The sequence below is a fragment of the Myodes glareolus genome, chromosome 2, assembly GCF_982192425.1.
Source record: "Myodes glareolus chromosome 2, mMyoGla1.1, whole genome shotgun sequence".
Classification (NCBI taxonomy): domain Eukaryota; kingdom Metazoa; phylum Chordata; class Mammalia; order Rodentia; family Cricetidae; genus Myodes; species Myodes glareolus.
Window position 1 is genome coordinate 24,327,292 of NC_142027.1, and position 16,996 is coordinate 24,344,287.

General features: G+C 45.1%; 1 protein-coding gene across 4 annotated transcripts in view; it reads left to right on the forward strand.

Moving 5' to 3' along the window:
* Positions 1–731: 731 nt before the first annotated feature.
* Positions 732–16,996, forward strand: part of Nrip1 (nuclear receptor interacting protein 1) — an 81,583-nt gene continuing 65,318 nt past the window's right edge. The window contains exon 1 of one of the 4 annotated variants that reach the window (XM_085685702.2): positions 732–868. The gene's annotated coding sequence lies outside the window, so the exon portion shown is untranslated. Of the gene's footprint in view, positions 869–3,226; positions 3,246–4,570; positions 4,590–16,996 lie in introns of those variants that run through there. The other 3 variants (XM_085685700.2, XM_048422373.3, XM_087899561.1) reach the window with 3 other exon arrangements.

The following is a 16,996-nucleotide window of genomic DNA, read 5'->3' on the forward strand; positions in this document are numbered from 1 at the left end:
CCCAGTTTTCCGCTTGGAATCACGCCACATTAATTACCGGGTCCTACTAGGTGCTGGGCATGGGGTCAAAATCGACCTAGAGTTATAGCGCCGTAGCTTCCGGAATTTAAGCGGGACACAGATTTCAAAGAGGTGGAAATTGAGGGTGGGTAAAAGGGAGCCAAGAGAACGCGTGCTGTTGGGTGAAATGGGAGGAAGGGAGACGCTTACGGTGCCAGCCCCTGGGGAAGGGTTAGGACGCCCTGATTCCCCTGCGGTGCCCCCAACGCTTGCCCAAGCCTGGGTGACATGGATGATCTCCTGGTCCCTAGGGACAATCTGTCTAGGCGGCTGGACGGAGTCGGAAAGCCAGGGCTCCGGTTCGGGGCGCAAGGCACCCACGTCTCCTGGTCGAACTGCGTCCTCTCTCTGCCTTAAAGGCCGCGCGGCCCCGGGGACCCCAACCGGAGCACCCGAGAGGAGGCCTGCAGGAGCTGGGTAGGTTCCCCAGCTCGGGCGAGCCGCCTGGTCCGCGAACAGCCGGGGTGACAATGGGAGGGAGGGGCAGAAAAGGGTTAAGAAACTTGGCTGAAGAGCTGAATGGCGTGGAGCAGCGAGGGGAGGGACCCGGCCGCCGCGAACTCGGCGGCGGAGGGAGGAGCGCGGCTGCGGCGGGCGGGCGGCGAGCGAGGCGCTCAAAGTCAGCCTCGCAGACATTGCAGCAGAGCCCCGAACTCGGGAGGCGACGGCGATCGCGGCGCAGGCGGAGGACGAGCCGGCCCCAGCCCGCCCGTGCGCACCGCCCGTGGCCTCGCGCGGCCGCAGGGCACGGCTAACCCGGGAAGGAGGGAGCGACGCGGATCGGCGGCCCGGAGCCGCGGCGGCCTCGGTGAGTGGCGATCGCGGCCCGGGCTCCGTGCGGAGCTGGCGGAGCGGACGCCGAGCCGCCCGGGCACGGCCTGGGTGCGCGGCCCGTGGAGGCGGCGGAGGCCGGGGAGGCCCACGGGGGGCGCCGGCGACACGGATCCCGGGGACAGCCTGCCGCCGCGCCTGGCTCCGGGTCTCCCCGGGAACTCGCGGGCCCGGCCGGCGCGGCCGCCAAGTTGTAGAGTTCCCAGCCGTGGGCTCGTCCGTGCCAGCCGTGGCGCGAGGGGCGCAGCCGCCCTGGGTGTTCTGCGCCGAGACCCACGCGGGTGGCCGGGTCGTGGGGCCCGGGTCGAGCCCGCTCGGCTGCCCCTGTTGGCCCCGAGCCCCGGGCGCTGGCTGCTGCGCCGCTCGGTCCTGCCGCCCAGCGGTGCCCGCGGTGGCGCCCGCGCTGCTCCCCGCCTCTTGCCGGTGCCTCCCTGCGCGGTGCTCGCCGATTCCGGCAGGGAAAAGTGACTCGGAACAGGGACAGCGCTGAGCCCCAGGCCCGGCCTGCTGGGCAGAAGGTCTTCGCCTACCGAGGTAGGGCGAGGCCCCCTTGTACCCGAGGCCTCAACCTGGTTATTCCCCAGCATCCGAGAGCTGGGTTCGCTTTTAGCGTGAGTCTGGTGAAGTCCTGGGAGACGCTCTTCTCTCGTGCCACTCTCGTCCTTACTACTATTGTTGTTTGAGGAAACCCTCTTCCGTGGAAACACTCCCCAGACCCTCCCATCCTTCCCAAAGTAGTTTCCAAATTTTAATCAGGAGTTGATGTTGAGTCTGAAGGAACAAAGGAATCCACTGTGTTTAAAAGGCGGACAGGCTGTGAGTCTGACACATGTTGATCTCTGAGGCATTCCAGGAGTTTCTACCTTCCATCATGTCAGTAATTTAATTGGATTCTGGCGGTCGTAAACGAAGAACAGAATGTTAGGTAATTTTATGTTGATACATATATATTTTAATTAATGGGTCAGTTTAGTTAGGGGGAAGTCCCGACGTTCTGAGGTGCAATAACTTTTAACTCATTTTTGTGGCACCAGGTTGGAGTCTGTCTGCTAAATGATTGTGACACAGGGAAAACCGTGTTTTTAGAGGAAGAGAGACACTGTCTAAAAGTAAAACAAGGTTGCTATGTCTGCGTCTGTGTACACCTATATATGCGTAAATGATATGTAGTCTTTGGATTTTGTAAAGCAAGGGGCTTCAGTAATTCATTCTGTAAAGTTATGAATTACAGTGAACCTGCTTATTAGTGAATCATGGGTTTTAGCAAGTGGGCGGCATCTTCCCGATGCTATTATTCAGAGTTTAATCATCAGTTTGCCACCTTTGTCTAAGAGACAGTGAAGTAAGTCGACTTTCTAAACAAACGGTGCTTCATGTGCGTGGCCCCTAAACGTGGCTGCTGTCTGGAGTGTGTTGAAATGTTCTCCCACTTCCAAGTGAGTTGCCCTGGTTTTGCCCAGCAGCTTGGTACTGTCCATAGGGTTTAATTGATTCAGGGAGCCTGGCTTCAACACCAATGGGAACTTTCTCTGTTTGGACTGAGTTCCTATAGACAAAGAAAGACAATCAGTTAGTGCAGCAGGCATTACCTGTGTCCTCTAGGACTGGATACTTAACTCCAGCCTGTTTTATACCGTGGTGGGGAGAGTGCTTTCCAAACTTAGCCTTTGAAGTACAGGAGGAGTGTGAGAGAAACATATTCAAGAAGTAAATTGGTTGCTGCTTTTATACCAGTGAGCTCCGTGCTGTGCCTTTGGGATAGTTGAAAGTCTGGCTTGAAGTCCAGGAGAAGACTGCAAACCACTTGTCTGTGTTTCCAAACTTTGTTGAACTTGAATTTTCCTTACTGAGATACCTGGAACTAGTGTGAGTTAGCCATGGAGAAGTGTTGGTGGATGAGGCTAGGGCTCCTCTGAGTTTTCCAGTTTTAAGAGCAAAACATTGTGATAAAAAATAACCTATACCACCACCTAGAGTCTGTTTGTTAGTTTATGGCTCCTGGAGTTTGCTTACATCGACATGTCCCTTATGGGTGCTGTTTAGTCCAAACATGATTGAGAACTTCAGGCTTTCCAAAGGCCGTCCAGGAGAACAATTATTTAAGTAGTAGACAGCCAGTGCCAATTTAAATTATCCACGCCACCTTCAGAATAGAAAATTATGACATATCAACTCAAGTGGGCTGTGCTCCAAAGATATTAATTCAGAAGTTTAGGACGCAGGCTTTTAAGCTTGTGCTGCATGTAAGGTGGCTCGGACTTAGATTTTTTTTTCTGTGTTTTCACAGATTCAAGAGACATTGCGAAATAAGTGTTCTCAGTGCCTTTTGAGGTTCAAGGGAAACGAAAGCAATGGTAAGAATATAGACGAAGGAGTATTGCCCCTGCAAACGTTCTAGACATTGAAAAGGTCAGAGAGAAGTAGACAGTCGTTGGATTTGGGTTCCGATATGTACAGTCACCGTGAAGCAGAGTGATAGTCTGTCCTGCTGGTGGCTTATAAGCAATAAAGCAGTCTGTTGAACAGGGGACCTTTGGGAGGCAGCCTCTGCCATGTGGCTTAGCACATTGTCCAAGGAGGAAGTAATGTTCCTCCTTGAAACGTGTAGCCTGAAAGATGGCCTCCAAGATCTTTAATTAAATATCAGTCGAACAGGGAGAACTAGAGCAGTGTATTAATTCTGTCAAACATCACTATTTTAGAACATTGAGGAGAACTAAAAATGAATTAACTCCTATCTGAAAGCCGAGCTTCGTAGAAGGGTGACAGATGCGGCAAAATATGCCAATCTAATGGAACACATAGGGAGAGCAGGATAGACGTGCCATCCTCGGCTTGTCACTCCAATGGAACACATAGGGAGAGCAGGATAGACACGCCATCCTTGGCTTGTCACTCCAATGGAACACATAGGGAGAGCAGGATAGACACGCCATCCTCGGCTCCCTGGATAGTTGAGAGAAAAAGAAGTTACTGCTAATTGTGCAGATTTCTTCTCAAAGCAGGACGAGAAGACCATGGCCTGGAGGTCATTTTAACTCAGAGTGGCTTAAGATCTAGGAGGTTAAAGGTGTTAGATTTTTTTTTTTTAATTTGTAAGCCTAAAGATTGTCAGCAATTTAGGTCTTCCAGCAAAGCACTAATAGTTTGATGTATGAAGTTAAAAGATCATTCAACTAAAAATACATTCAAGACATTTAAATTTGAATCAGTAAAAGGCGTGTTCGTTTTAAACCGTGAGTCCCTTTTATGTTTTCAAATTTAGGTATTTAGGTTGCGTAACAGTTTTTAAAGCCTGGGTCAGTTTCTTTCTCTGCCCCTACTCTCTCTCCCTCCCTTTCCCCTACACCCTCCTCTCCAGAATAAACAAATCCCGCATCTCTAGCCACTTTCCTCTCCTCTGTGAAAACGGGTTGAGCTTTCTTCCCCATGTGTGGCAGGCTGCCGGTTAGTCTGGCTGTTTCTCCTTCCCTTGCAGGGGACTGCTACAGTCTGAATGGGTTGTGGACTTTCTCATAATGACTTTTATTCTTACAGGGATGGTGACTGGGGCAAAAGTATTTCCTGCCCTTAGCAAAGCCCTGTGTGCCCATGTCTTCCCACTGGAGGCATACTTTCATTTAAAATGCCTTGACTTCTGCTGAAGAGCAGAGCTGTTCTCAGAGAGTGTGGAAGGGTGACATCCTGAATGGACAGAGGTGGGTCTGTGCATTACACAGTTTGGGATTGAGCTCCTGAAATTGTGGCTTTTCAGGAACCAGGGGGATGAGCAGGTTCATTCAGTAGTATTTACATAACAACAGTCAGAAACCGAACTCTACAACGGACCTGGACCTGAGGAAGGTAGCCACCAGGCATGTCAGGATGAAGCAGGCCCATGGCGCGCAACTGGGATCTGTGCAAAAGTTGGAATGAACGAAAACGTAAATGGAGGAGGGAGATCTTGTTTCCCATCCGTGTTTGTATCTGAGGCTGAACGGGGCCCTGAATTGCTGATGGTAATGGATTCCCTTTTATGAGGCCAGCAATATTATATAAACAGTGATTGTTTGAGGGAGTGGAATGGCAAGTTCTCCATTTGTGCAGATTCACAGCGAGTTTTGAAATGTTCCCTAAGTGTATCTGAAATGGAAGGTCAAAATTGGGTACCAGAATAGAATCAGGAGGTAGAGTTTACTCGGAAGAAAATGGATATTATGCCCTTTTCTTTCATCTCTTTTTAGGATCTGGGGTTTTGATAAGTATTGCTGTGGACATGGGAAACTGGGTCCTGAGGTTTGGGGGGTGGACGTCTTCGAGCAGACTCTGACAGAGATGGCTTGGTGTAACTGGCTAAGGGAAGACTGGTTTGTTTAAGTTACTGTCTCATTATTCAAGGGGAGTGGAGAGCAAAGAGACAAAAGTCTCATCAGGGTTCCCCTACAAACAGTGTGCTTAGATGCCCATCATTTTTCTTTTCCTTCTTCATCACTGATATTTAATATTCAATTTGTATATACACTAGATGTATAGAAATTCTGAAACTTGGGTTGGAGTTTGTTTTGGACAAAACTTGTGTGTTGCTCTGGGTATGTGTAAGATGCGTTTTTCATCAGGAAAACTGGTATGTAAACTCCTAGAAGGTCATGCCATTTCTTGTAGCTGTTACTATATATTCTGTATCGTGGGCCCCTGACATTCTGATTAGTCCCACACTTTCTTGCAGTCATGTCAGATAAGACATTATAAAGCTTGTGGTATTTATTGATCATCAATATGCCTTAAACATATTTTTCTATAGGTTCACATAACGGAGAATAGAAGTGGATTTTCAAAACTGATCCATTTTACAGTCATATTAGGAGTTTGAATCATGCTAGGGATACTAGCCTAGAACTCTAGGGGAGCTATAGAGAGAAGCAAAGCTGAAGGCTGGCAACCCAAAGAGCAAGAAGAAAAGCTACTTCCGTCCTGAAGGAGGGCATATTATCTGCATTAGTAGGCTGAAAATATTTTTAATATTATGTCAGTTTTTAAGACAGATTATTCTTGAAGCTAATCAGACGGATAATTAAAAGTTTTGATTCACCTGGTTTGTGGTTGAAGTAATGCCTAGCAGGGTGGCAGCCTACATTGAAACAAAGGCTGGGAAGGTAATTGTGACGTCCCAATCCTGGTCCCCATCCTGGCCCCTGTCTTACTCTCCTCCTTTCCTCTTCTTGGGCCTTCAGTTAAGAGGATGGGGCTCAACCAAGGGTTTTGTTTAGAAATCTGGAAACTGAATTAGCATTGAGCAGAGTGAATAGCTACATTTGAAATTTCAAAGTGTCCTTGTTCACTTTCCCCCAGATTTCTCACTTCCCACACTAGGAATGAAAAACTCTAAGTTAAAACCTACCTTTTGTTGTGGTGGGTTTTTTTTTTTTTTGTGAGCTTTTAATTTTTTTTTTCTCAAAAAGATCTTTAAGGATGAAAGGAAAAATATCCTTTATTTGCCTTAAATTTTGTGTGGCTAGCCCAGAGTTTCAAGAAACATTAAATTTCGAAGCCTGCTAGGTCCTTCCGTTCTCATCCTGAGTTTCCCACCCGGGACTGGGAACCTCATGCTGATGTTTACTGAGAGCTTCGGTGGGGGTGGAAGGGAATCTCTCACTTTGGACTTCTAATTAAGAAAGCCCGTTTAGTTTAATGATAGACAGGGTTACTCCTTTGGAAGCCTGCAATTTCCATCGGCTGGCTGCAAAGGATTGTGGGCAACTGGGGAGCTAAGGAGTTTGGAGCTTGTATTGTTAGTAGTTTGCTTTGAATATTTCCTTTCATGGTCTTCTGCTCTGTGAAGGTCCAAGGTAGCATGGTGGTGATTAGCAGAGTTGGGAGGAAGCTCATGATTGCATATGGTGGTCAAGCTGGCTGCTGTGGTTGTGAGCTTTTAATTATTGAATTTATCTAGACATAACATGTGAACATATTAAATATCATTGTGTTAAAAATGTCAGATGCTAATTTAGCATCGCAGGAGTGAGGTGTGGAATTATGCTTAGATACAAGCTTAGAGTGGGAATAATATTATAATATTGTTTTTAATGTGGTCTGTTAATAAGGTGGGGAAGAACCTGACATATACTGTTGGAATCAAATATTAAGAAGTGCTGTGCTAAATGGGACTTCTTGAGGAATTTCTCTAGAAATTGAAGAAGATGGTTCTGTCTCCCTTCTTTCTTCCCTCTGACCCTCTCTTCGTCCCACCCCCCTCTCTGTGTTTGTGTGTGTCTGTGTGTTGTTGAGGATTAAACCCAGAATCTTCTGCATGTTAGGCATGCATGTGCTCTCCCACTGAAGGACACCTACAACCTAAGAGATGGGACCTTTAAGGAGTGGATGATAACTGGGTGGGGAAAACCATAGTTTAAGTTTTTGATTCCTGAATTTTGAGTTTTCTGTAATCTAGTAACAGAGAGGTTGATTTATATACTGGGAAAAGAAACAAAGTAAGGAATTGGAGACAGAAGGAAAAGTCTTGAGAAATATGAGAAAACTCCAAATTAATTAATTACCCTCACAGTATTTCACCAAAATAACCATTTACACAAAGGGTCATGCAGGATCAAGTTTGATTTTTTTCAAAAAATGCATTAAAATAGTACTTTTTCATTCTGCATTTTCTTTTTTAGCATAATCTACTAAATCAGTATTGGATTCTGCTAAAAGGGAAGTCCTTTTGTCTCCCTGGGCAACAACATCCGTGGCATGAGAGGTCAGATGTGATTTTCAGTTCGGAGATTCTGCGGCTGCATGTCAATACATATTGTTGCTCAGGATTTCAAACTGGTGGTTTTAGAAGGAGCAGAGACGACTGAGTGAAAACTTAGCATGCGCAGAACTTGTGTTGCTACACGCCTTTTGCTGTTTGACCCCCTTCCCGCCCTCAGGAGGAGGGGCAGGAGCAGGGAAAGGAAGTGAACTCATCCTCAGGAGAGGACTGCTTTGTGGCAGGCACCATTCTGGCCAGTTTACATGCATTTTTCACTTTTAATCCTTGCAAATACCCCCGAGACTCATAGAGATTATTTCCTCTAGTTTATAGCTACAGAAACCCAGTTTGTGAGCTGCCAGAGTCACTTGCCAGAGGTCACACAGCTAATTTCATTTTCCACGAGAATATGCCGTCTTTGGAAAGGGAAAATAGCTACCAGCTGACTTTCAGGAAGCCATTAAGAACCATTGCTCTCCTACCTGATAGCCACAAGCCTGCGTTCCAAGGACAAATCTCCCAGCTTGATGCTCACAGTCCAGTTTCTCTGGAAAGGCCCCTCTTTCTTTGGTTCCTCGGCTTCGTACGCTTAACCAGAGGAAAATTGTCCCCGAGGGCAGCTGGCTACTTTCCCCAAACTCGGTCCCCAAGGGCAGCTGGCTACTCTCCCTCCAGCGCTAGCTCTTCTGAAGTGCACCACCGAAGTATTGCAGTGTTCTTCAAAGCCGCGAATGCCGCTGTGTTTCTCAACATAATTCATTAAAATAGCTTGTCATTCTCTTAATCCTGGTGCTCCCAAGACTAAGTATGTTTGTCCACTTCAGGGAGCTGCTGTTTAGCCTTCCTAGTTGAAAAATCGCAACCCTTGACTATCCTTAACGCGATTTTCTTTTTAGTACCTTTTCTTCGCCCACAACGGTTTGTTAAAGGCTATGATATGTTAATAAAGCACCGTCTGAGCTCCCAACAGGAAACAGATAATGCATTTCTGAGTTTATTGGAAGGCTAGAGATAAGGGACAATTGGCTTCATTGGGAGTAGTCCTTAGTGAGGAGAGAGCACTTTGACTTAGGAGGCTGGTGGCATAGAGTGCAGTTTTAAGTACACACCGGTCGTGTGCTTTTATTGTTGAGGCAATGAGAAACGGAGTTATAAACCTCTCCACCTTTTTTTTTTTTTTACTAGATTCATTTAAAATTTATGGAATTTGGAACCCCAAACCACTCTGGCTGAGTGGGTCCCTGTACACTGAAAGGTACAAGCTGAAATTGTGTTGGAGACATAGAGTGAGCTATAAAGTGAATATACATAATATTTTCTGGTGTGCTTTGAATGTTGGGTTGCCAAGTAAATGTTGGGCAACAAAGGATTCCCATAAAAGCTGCAGGAGAATGTTTTGCTTCTCTCTTTTATTAAGAGACTAGATATTTTATTCTGGCTAAGTAGGAGAAGAACTCTCAAAGTGAGCAGTCTGGCGGGGAGATCTTCTGGTTCAGATTATGTACTGGAATTTTTGTCCAACCCTTCCATGACTGTACTGAGTTCATTGAGATAGACCGAATCTATGTGAGAGCAAGCATAAGGGTGGACTGAGAGTTTTGAATTGACCATCTGGTACTTTCTTAGTGTGTCCATGCTTTGTATCATGGAGGCAAAACCACGGTGGAGAATAGCTCTGCCACAGAGGCGGTTCCCCCCGCCTCTGTGTGAATCGGTGTCGTGGTTTCTCCACTGAATTTTGAATCTTCACAAATTGAAATAATATCATGGTGCATTTTCAATGTGCAAGAGAACCTGATATTAAGCCGTAGATGGTGTGATGTTAATCAAGCACACTGTCTAGGGGGTCTCTCAGCCTGCTTCCTCCTTAGTACAAGTATGCTTGGGACTTAGCATGATTTTTTTTCTCTCCATCCTAATCCTTTCTGTTTAGTATTGCTTCCCTTTAATTTTGGAATTTCTCATCTACCCACCCCCGGGAGCCATACGTTTGGGCAAACGATTACTAAATCACTCAGTATGTTTTGTCATTGTTAACTTCAAAATTCCCAAGGGGAGGAAACTGAGCCTGTAGAAATTGAAGTTAACTATAAAAGTTACCTGGCTGGAGGTTGGATAGATCCAGGATGTGGAGTCATGGTGTGATTTTCTTTGAACTCTTTTGTTTCTGTTTTTGTTTTCTTGGTGAAGTTCAGGAAGGAAAGAGGGGAGTGGAGAGAGAGAGAGAGAGAGAGAGAGAGAGAGAGAGAGAGAGAGAGAGAGGCAGGTGTGATGGAATCCATCTTTGGCAGTGGATGCAGCAGTAAAGGACAAGTTAAGGCCAAGGCAAGATGAGTAATCCACACTCAGTGTTGTCTGGAGGGGTGAGCACACGCAGCTACATCTCTGTGGTCTTGGTACTCCGTTTCCCTGTGGTCCTCAGAGTAACCTTAGGATTCACTCTATAACTTGAATATAACTTCTCAGCCATTTTGTAGTACAGGTATGTGTGTGTTCATGCAAATGCTTTGTTCTGAGCCTTCATACGTTTTTCAGTTCTGCTTGAACAGCCACAGGACTGAGGTTCCCTGGGCCTTCTTCCTTATACATTAGTGTGTCTATTGGTGTCATCCTTTTCCAAGTCTTTCTTAGGAAGTCCTGTTGGTGAGAGTTCAGAGGCAGTGTCTCTGACACTTCTAGAAGACATAATCTCAAGGCAAACTCCCTAATCCTCCGGTTCGTACAGCCTTTGTACCTCATCTTCCAGAATGTTTCCCAAGCCTCCGGCGTAGGACTCTGCATTTTGATCAGTTGTGGTTTTATGTGCTTGTCTGTGTCTGTGCTGCAAAGAGAAGTTCCCTTGATGAGAGGGAGGCACTGCGCTTATCTGTGGGTATAAGGACATGCATTTAGGATCTAGTTAGGGATTATGCTGGGTTAGTAAAGTGGTGGTTTCAGGTTCCCCCAGACAAGGAACTACAGACAGCTAAGGAATGCTGAGAGTTGAAGAAGTAGTCTTCCCCAGGGAAGAGCACACCTATTGACTAACTTATACCAAATAGTCAGCTCTGAAAATGTACAGTTAGGTACCATTATATGGACTGAGCGGGTTGTATTTATGTATTTAAGAACACACACACGGGAATACACACACACACACACACACACACACACACACACACACACACGCACCATCACCACCATCATCACCAACAACCATTAAAGAAAAAGAGGCTATGAAGTTTGAAAGGGCAAGGCAGGATATGTGGAAGGAGTTGGGATGAGGAAAGGAAAGGAAGAAATGATGTAATCATAACCTAAAAAAGGTGAAACAAAAAATAATTTTGAAAAGCAACAGGAGAGCTTTCTGTGTGCAGACTTAGCAGAACCAGGCGCCGTTAGTTGACTGGTGTGACCAGGGTACTCCCCACCACCTCGCCTTATGATGACCAATGCTCTAAAACTATCAAAGGAGCTGCTTGGGGCCTTTGTAGACAGTCGAGAGCACAGCACCCGTGGTTTTATGTGCTTTGAGCCAAGGATACCTTACTCTGCACCCCTAGAAGTGAGGAAGAGAGCAAAGCTAACTGTAGCCCTGTGTAACAGGCCTCAAGCTGACAAAGTGCCTCACCCTGGAACAGTCTTGTTTATGGGGACAGTGGACAAGAGAGTTCAGGAGCTACCTGTACCCCCCCAAGCACGATCTTTCCCTCGCTGTTCTATTCACTGGCCCCAATAGCCCCATTTGTCTGTGTCCATTCTCAGTGGACTGTGAACTCCATGCAGAAAAGCTTGCTCATTGGTGCCTTAAAGGAGACTGTCCAGTCCATGAATACTGTTGACTAGAATTGGGCCAATCTCAATCTTTTGTTCATGACTGCTGCTAATTGTTATGTGGAACTTTCGAGTCATAGTGTTCGGCATTTCTTTGGTCTATTTAAATGAGCACTTCTTAAAGGAATAATAGTGTATGCTTAAAATACATCTTCTTTTCAGTTCTATTAATTATGAGAGAGAAAAGTGAACAGTACTGTTGGTGACATTATAATTAATTGACACTTGAAATGAGAATGTGTTTTATAATAAATACTGTCTTCAAATTATACAAATTAGATTAGAAAATATGTTTAGCAAAATCTGTAGACAACATTTAATTTCTTTCTTCATTATTTATTTTTAAGGAAGTGAAACAGTATTTCTGAGCCTTCTAAGCAGTTTTCTTAGTTCACTTCTGGTAGCCAAAAGGACTGACTCGCTGGACGCGCTTAATCATGTGGATTCCACTACTTAGGAAGATGGACACGTCTTTAAAACACATCTTACAGGCTTATGCCTAGCCAGATGTGGTGATCCAAGGGAGGCAGAGGCGGGCAGACTTCTGTGAGTTTTAGGCCAGTATGGTCTACAGAGAGTGTTCCCCAAGGTTATGGGTGGTGGGGAAGGAAGAGGAGAAAGAGGAAAAGGAAGGGGGAGGAGAGAGAGAGAACATGCACTTATGTGAAACAAAACAAAATTTCTGTATAGACTTAATTTTGAGGGTAGGAATGTGGTCACTGGGCAGTACTTCCATAGAGCTCCTTTGTCCCCCTGGTTTTGAGGTAGGGTTTCCTTGTGCAGCCCTGGCTATCCTGGAGCTGCCAGTGCACATCAGGCTGGCCTTGAACTCAGAGATCTGCCTTCTTCTGTCTGGTGAGTGCAGGGATGAAAAGCACGGCCCACTGCACTTGGATAGGTATCTAGGTATGTACAGATGGTTAAAACACTTATTATCACATTGATTTGTGCATGTGTTTGTGGGGGTGCCAACACAACAGGGCACACTTGGTTTTCTTTCACTTCTTGAGCTCTAGCGATTGAACTCTGGGTTGACACCACTTGATTTTACCTGCCAAGCCACCTCACCAGCCCAAGACAAAGTTTTTAGTGAGCACAACGTCACCGATACCTGACAGTGAATGTCAGGTGTTTCTTGAGTTTGACCAGCTATTCATCCACAAGTTTTCCGTTTTACTCGTTCTTGTATATTCCACCCAGTGATGCCCAGGAACTCTTTCCTTGAGGGACTTGTTCTACTAGCGTGAATACTTTCGCTGAGTTTGTTTTTTACCTTTTGTACAACTCCCATCCTTAATATTAGAATGGTTAGTTGTTTTGCACAAGTCTGAATGATACCGCTTTTGCAAACTTAGAAGTTCCATTGCATGGTAGATAACCTTCAACCTGTGAAGTCCAGAACTTAAAGTACTTAAGAATGTTACTTAATATAGAAATGAGTTTAAAACTTGGTCCTTTCGGCCATGAACAAAATGGTAAAATCTTGGTGTTAGCCCTTTGAAAGGCTAAAGGTAACATGTATTCGTTTATTTTTATTTATGGTTATACATGTGTGTCTGTGTGAGTTTATACGTAACATGCATGAGGGTGGAGGTCAGAGGGCATCAAATCCCCTGGAGAAGGAACTGCCCTGGCTTGTGAGCATATGATGGGGTGCTAGGAGCAGAACTTGGGTCCTCTGCAGGAGCAGAAGTTCATCCTTACCACCGAGTCATCTTCCCAGCCCCGCAAACTTGAACAATGCGCATGTCCTCATAGTTGCTGTAGACATTTTAAATTACATGTCTTTTATGTTGTCGTTGTTATGTCCCGGTGGAAGCCATGCAGAATTTTTGTCGTGGTGTGAAGTATATGGAATGAGAATTAGTAACGTCGATTACTGGGTGATAAATCTAGCTTGCTAATTTGGACTGGGCTTGATTTTATTTTACCGTGAAGTTTAAAAAAAATTTTTTGTTTCTGATTTTTGTACTTCTTGTTGCTGAACAGAAATCTATATTTATGGTTGCGTCGAAAAGATCTACTCAGAAATATATATGGGTGATAACTTTGTCTTGGGATGTTGCATGCTGTAGCTCAAATTATTGGCTCAGTTGAGCTTGTCAATGAAACATCAGAGAAAAATTACCTTTGCATGTTTTGCCTTGGGGGCGTTGCAGTCCTTGACTTTCCTTGATGACCAGGGCCCTAGGATTGCTGAAGAGGAAAAGGAAGTGAACCTAGAAGAGGAAGTATTGGTGTCTTGGAGGGGAAAGGAAAAAAAAATCACTTCTAAACTATACTGAAGTCATGCTTTGTTTCGGGAATTTTTTTTTTTTTTTTTGTATCCTAAAGGATCCTGAGAAGTAAAATAGTATTCTTAACGGTGTGCGGGGTAGTTTAGCTGTTCATCATAGGCACCGTGGTGTTTGATAGCCGTGGCGAAGCTATGAAATGGGTGAGTCATTTAATGTTTTCTGCCTTGTTCCTTTTATAAAATAAGGAGGTTGGGCGAGAATGGTAATGTGGTTCTTCTCGACTCTGTAAAATCAGCATGACTTCAGAAGCCAGCCTGATTCTTTTCTTCTTCTCCTCCTTTTTTTTTTTTTTAATGCTTTGAATATCAAGGTGCGCAGAACCTAAAGCTCGAATGATGCCCCTTGTGATTTTTTGGAGCTTGGCATTTAATATGTTACAGCAAAGTTTTTAGTTTAACATAATTGAACTTGTACTGGATAGGGTTAATAGGCTAGAACAAAAGGTCAAAGCATAAGGCATTAGGCTTAATTAAGGGAGAGCCGGAGTGGCAGGGGTGTGTGACAGTTAAATGGGTTTCCCACAGACTAATGTCGGTTACAGTGCAACCATGCCTCAACTTAAGTGGGTTATTTTGTGCAAAGGGCAGCGGTGATTAGCAGTTTGACATGCCAGACACTTCTGGCCAATCCCATCTGCTTTAGAGGTTAAAAAAGCACACCTTTATGAGCCGATGGATTGATTTGTGTGCCCGTCTGGTAAAGATTAGAAGTCCAAGGCCGGTGCTGTAAATGTCAGTTATGGAATATTGTACTTTCTTGGTTGGCTCATTGTTTTAACCGTCAACTGTTTTATAATGGGGATAACTGCTGTTTATGGAGTTGCCTGCGAGATGGGCGGGTGAACAGGTGAGGTACGACGGGGAAATAGTTCCTAGATGAAGCTGTGCTTTAACATAGTCTGTAGCAGGTGCTTCTCGTTGTCTGGAGCGTCTTTGAGCTCTCTCCACAGTCTGTGTCAGCCTTCTCTTGTGTTACCTGAGCAACACCGACAGTCCACGATTTCCTTTTGCCTATAGGCTTGATAGGCACCTTTCTTTAGGCACCTCCTTTTCAAGCATAGATGGTTTAGCCCCCATCATTATATGCCTTTTACCAGGTGGAAAGGAAGAGGAAAATGTGAAAGGCGTCCATACAAGCGGGCACCTCGTGCGCACACACGAGTCTGCATCGGGAATGTGTGGTCGCCAAGCATGGAGAGGCTCGGGAAAATGAAATTATGGTACTCAAAGTTTCCCAGTGCACATCAGGCCAGAGTACAATGATGTGGGAAGGCACCAATGCTGCCAAGAGACCCCATGAGGAGCTAGGGAGGAACCTGCACTTTGGGCTTCATTGGAATTTCCATGGGCCAAGCAATGTAGGGCTAGGTGGAGTAACCAGATTCAAGATCAGATAGATAGTTTTCTGTGATTAGATCCTAATAAGCTAGGCCTTCAGTACTACAGCTGGTGTTGCATAGGACTTAGCTATGGATATATAATTGATATACAGGAGTCATCTGAGTTTGCTTCAATGGTGTGAAGAAAGCAGGAAAATATTGTCTCCTGGATTGTAGGGCCAAATGAAGGGGAGTGGTCTGGATTGATCACTGTGAATCAGAGGCATGCTGGAATTGAGTCCTTGACTGTTCCAAGGGGGAAGACTTCAAGATGAAAAGACCTTTGTGTTGTTGAAACATCTTGAGCTACAGAAAAGGAATAAGAAAAGGAAAATGTATGAACTATATGCACGCATGCTTCATGGGTGGAGTTTCTTCAGTCATCTGAGAGGGAGATCGAGAAGCCCGGCTTCTCCACCTCCTCTGTCTGCAGAGAAAGGTCAGCTCCTTAACTGTGGTAGACCCAGCCCACTTCAGTGAATGCTTCTTCACAAAGTGCATAGGAGAGGAACGCAAACTTCAGTTACATTTCCAAATACACTCCAATACCAGGAGAGCACCTTGATCTCAGATTAGTTTTTATTTTGTGTGATTTTTTTTTCCAGAAAGCTGTGTGATACTGTTAGTATACTTGAATTTCAATTCAAGATTATAGCAATATTTAACAATAAACAGTGATGAAATTATGATTATAAAAATTGGCCTCTACATCTTCTAATGTCCAAGGAATGGAAAAATCCTGACCTTTTTGTGGATGCTTTAGAACTTAGGATAATGCCATCATAATTGACAGGTGACGTGCTAAGGAGCATAAATCACTGTCTCCTGAGATGGGCCAGAAGAAGCGTGCAGAGAAACAAGATGGCCTTTCTGTTAGAAGCTAATATTCCATCCAAGGTGTTAGTGCAAAGAAAACGTAACCAAGAGCATTGGGATCTGTGCTGGAGGCTTCTAGTCAGCCTCACACGCTCTGATGGAAGACTGTGAACCAGAAGTCCCTTTGGCACAGCGACGGGTTGTCTGACCTTGAACTGCATTTCAAAGCTAAGCTCCTCCAGAGCGAATTAATTTATAGACACAAACGAAGCCGTTTGATTTATTATTTGGAAAGGGTAAGGTGTGGGGCAGGGAGAAGAAGGCTCAGTCGGTGGAGCTCTTTCTGTGTAAGCCTGAGGACTTGGACTTAGAACCTGGGATCCGCAGTGGGGACACTGGGATGCGAGACCAGTTAGACTTGCTGGGTGGGTGAGCTCGTGGTCAGGGAGAAACTCAAAAAGTACTGTGCAGAGTAACAGAGGAAGACACCATCATTCAACCTCTGCCCTGCACCCAGAAAAATCACACAATGTGTGATCGCACGGTGTTGGAGTCTATTTAGAAATGTAATAGTAAGTCCACGTTCTCCCCCCATGTTCTTTGTGGAGAAGCCGTGGATGAAGTGGGCTGGGCCTATGACACATTTAAAGTCTGGCCCTTCAAGGCAGAGAGAGAAGGTGAAGTCACACAGATTTTGTAATGTCATTGTTTTCTCTCCCTAAGTCACTTTTAAATTGCAAAAGGTTGGCTTGGGTGATATCATATAAAAGTGCTCCGGTAGTGAATTAAATATGGGAGATTTCCCTAGCTTAACAGACAGAAGCTTCTTGAGAGGTTTTCCTGTGATTTGTATTAAACCCCAACCAAGTGCTTGATGCTCTGCACTGGTGCTGGTGTGTGTATTTTTATTTATTTGTATTAGTGCTGGTGTGTGTATTTTTTGTTTATAAGTAATGGTGTTAGTATATGTATTTTTTAAGTATCTTACAACCCATCTTTATAATTCCTTTCTTTTCTTGGGGTGAATTCAAATGTGGTATCTGATTTATTTTAGAATTACATTTCATTGCA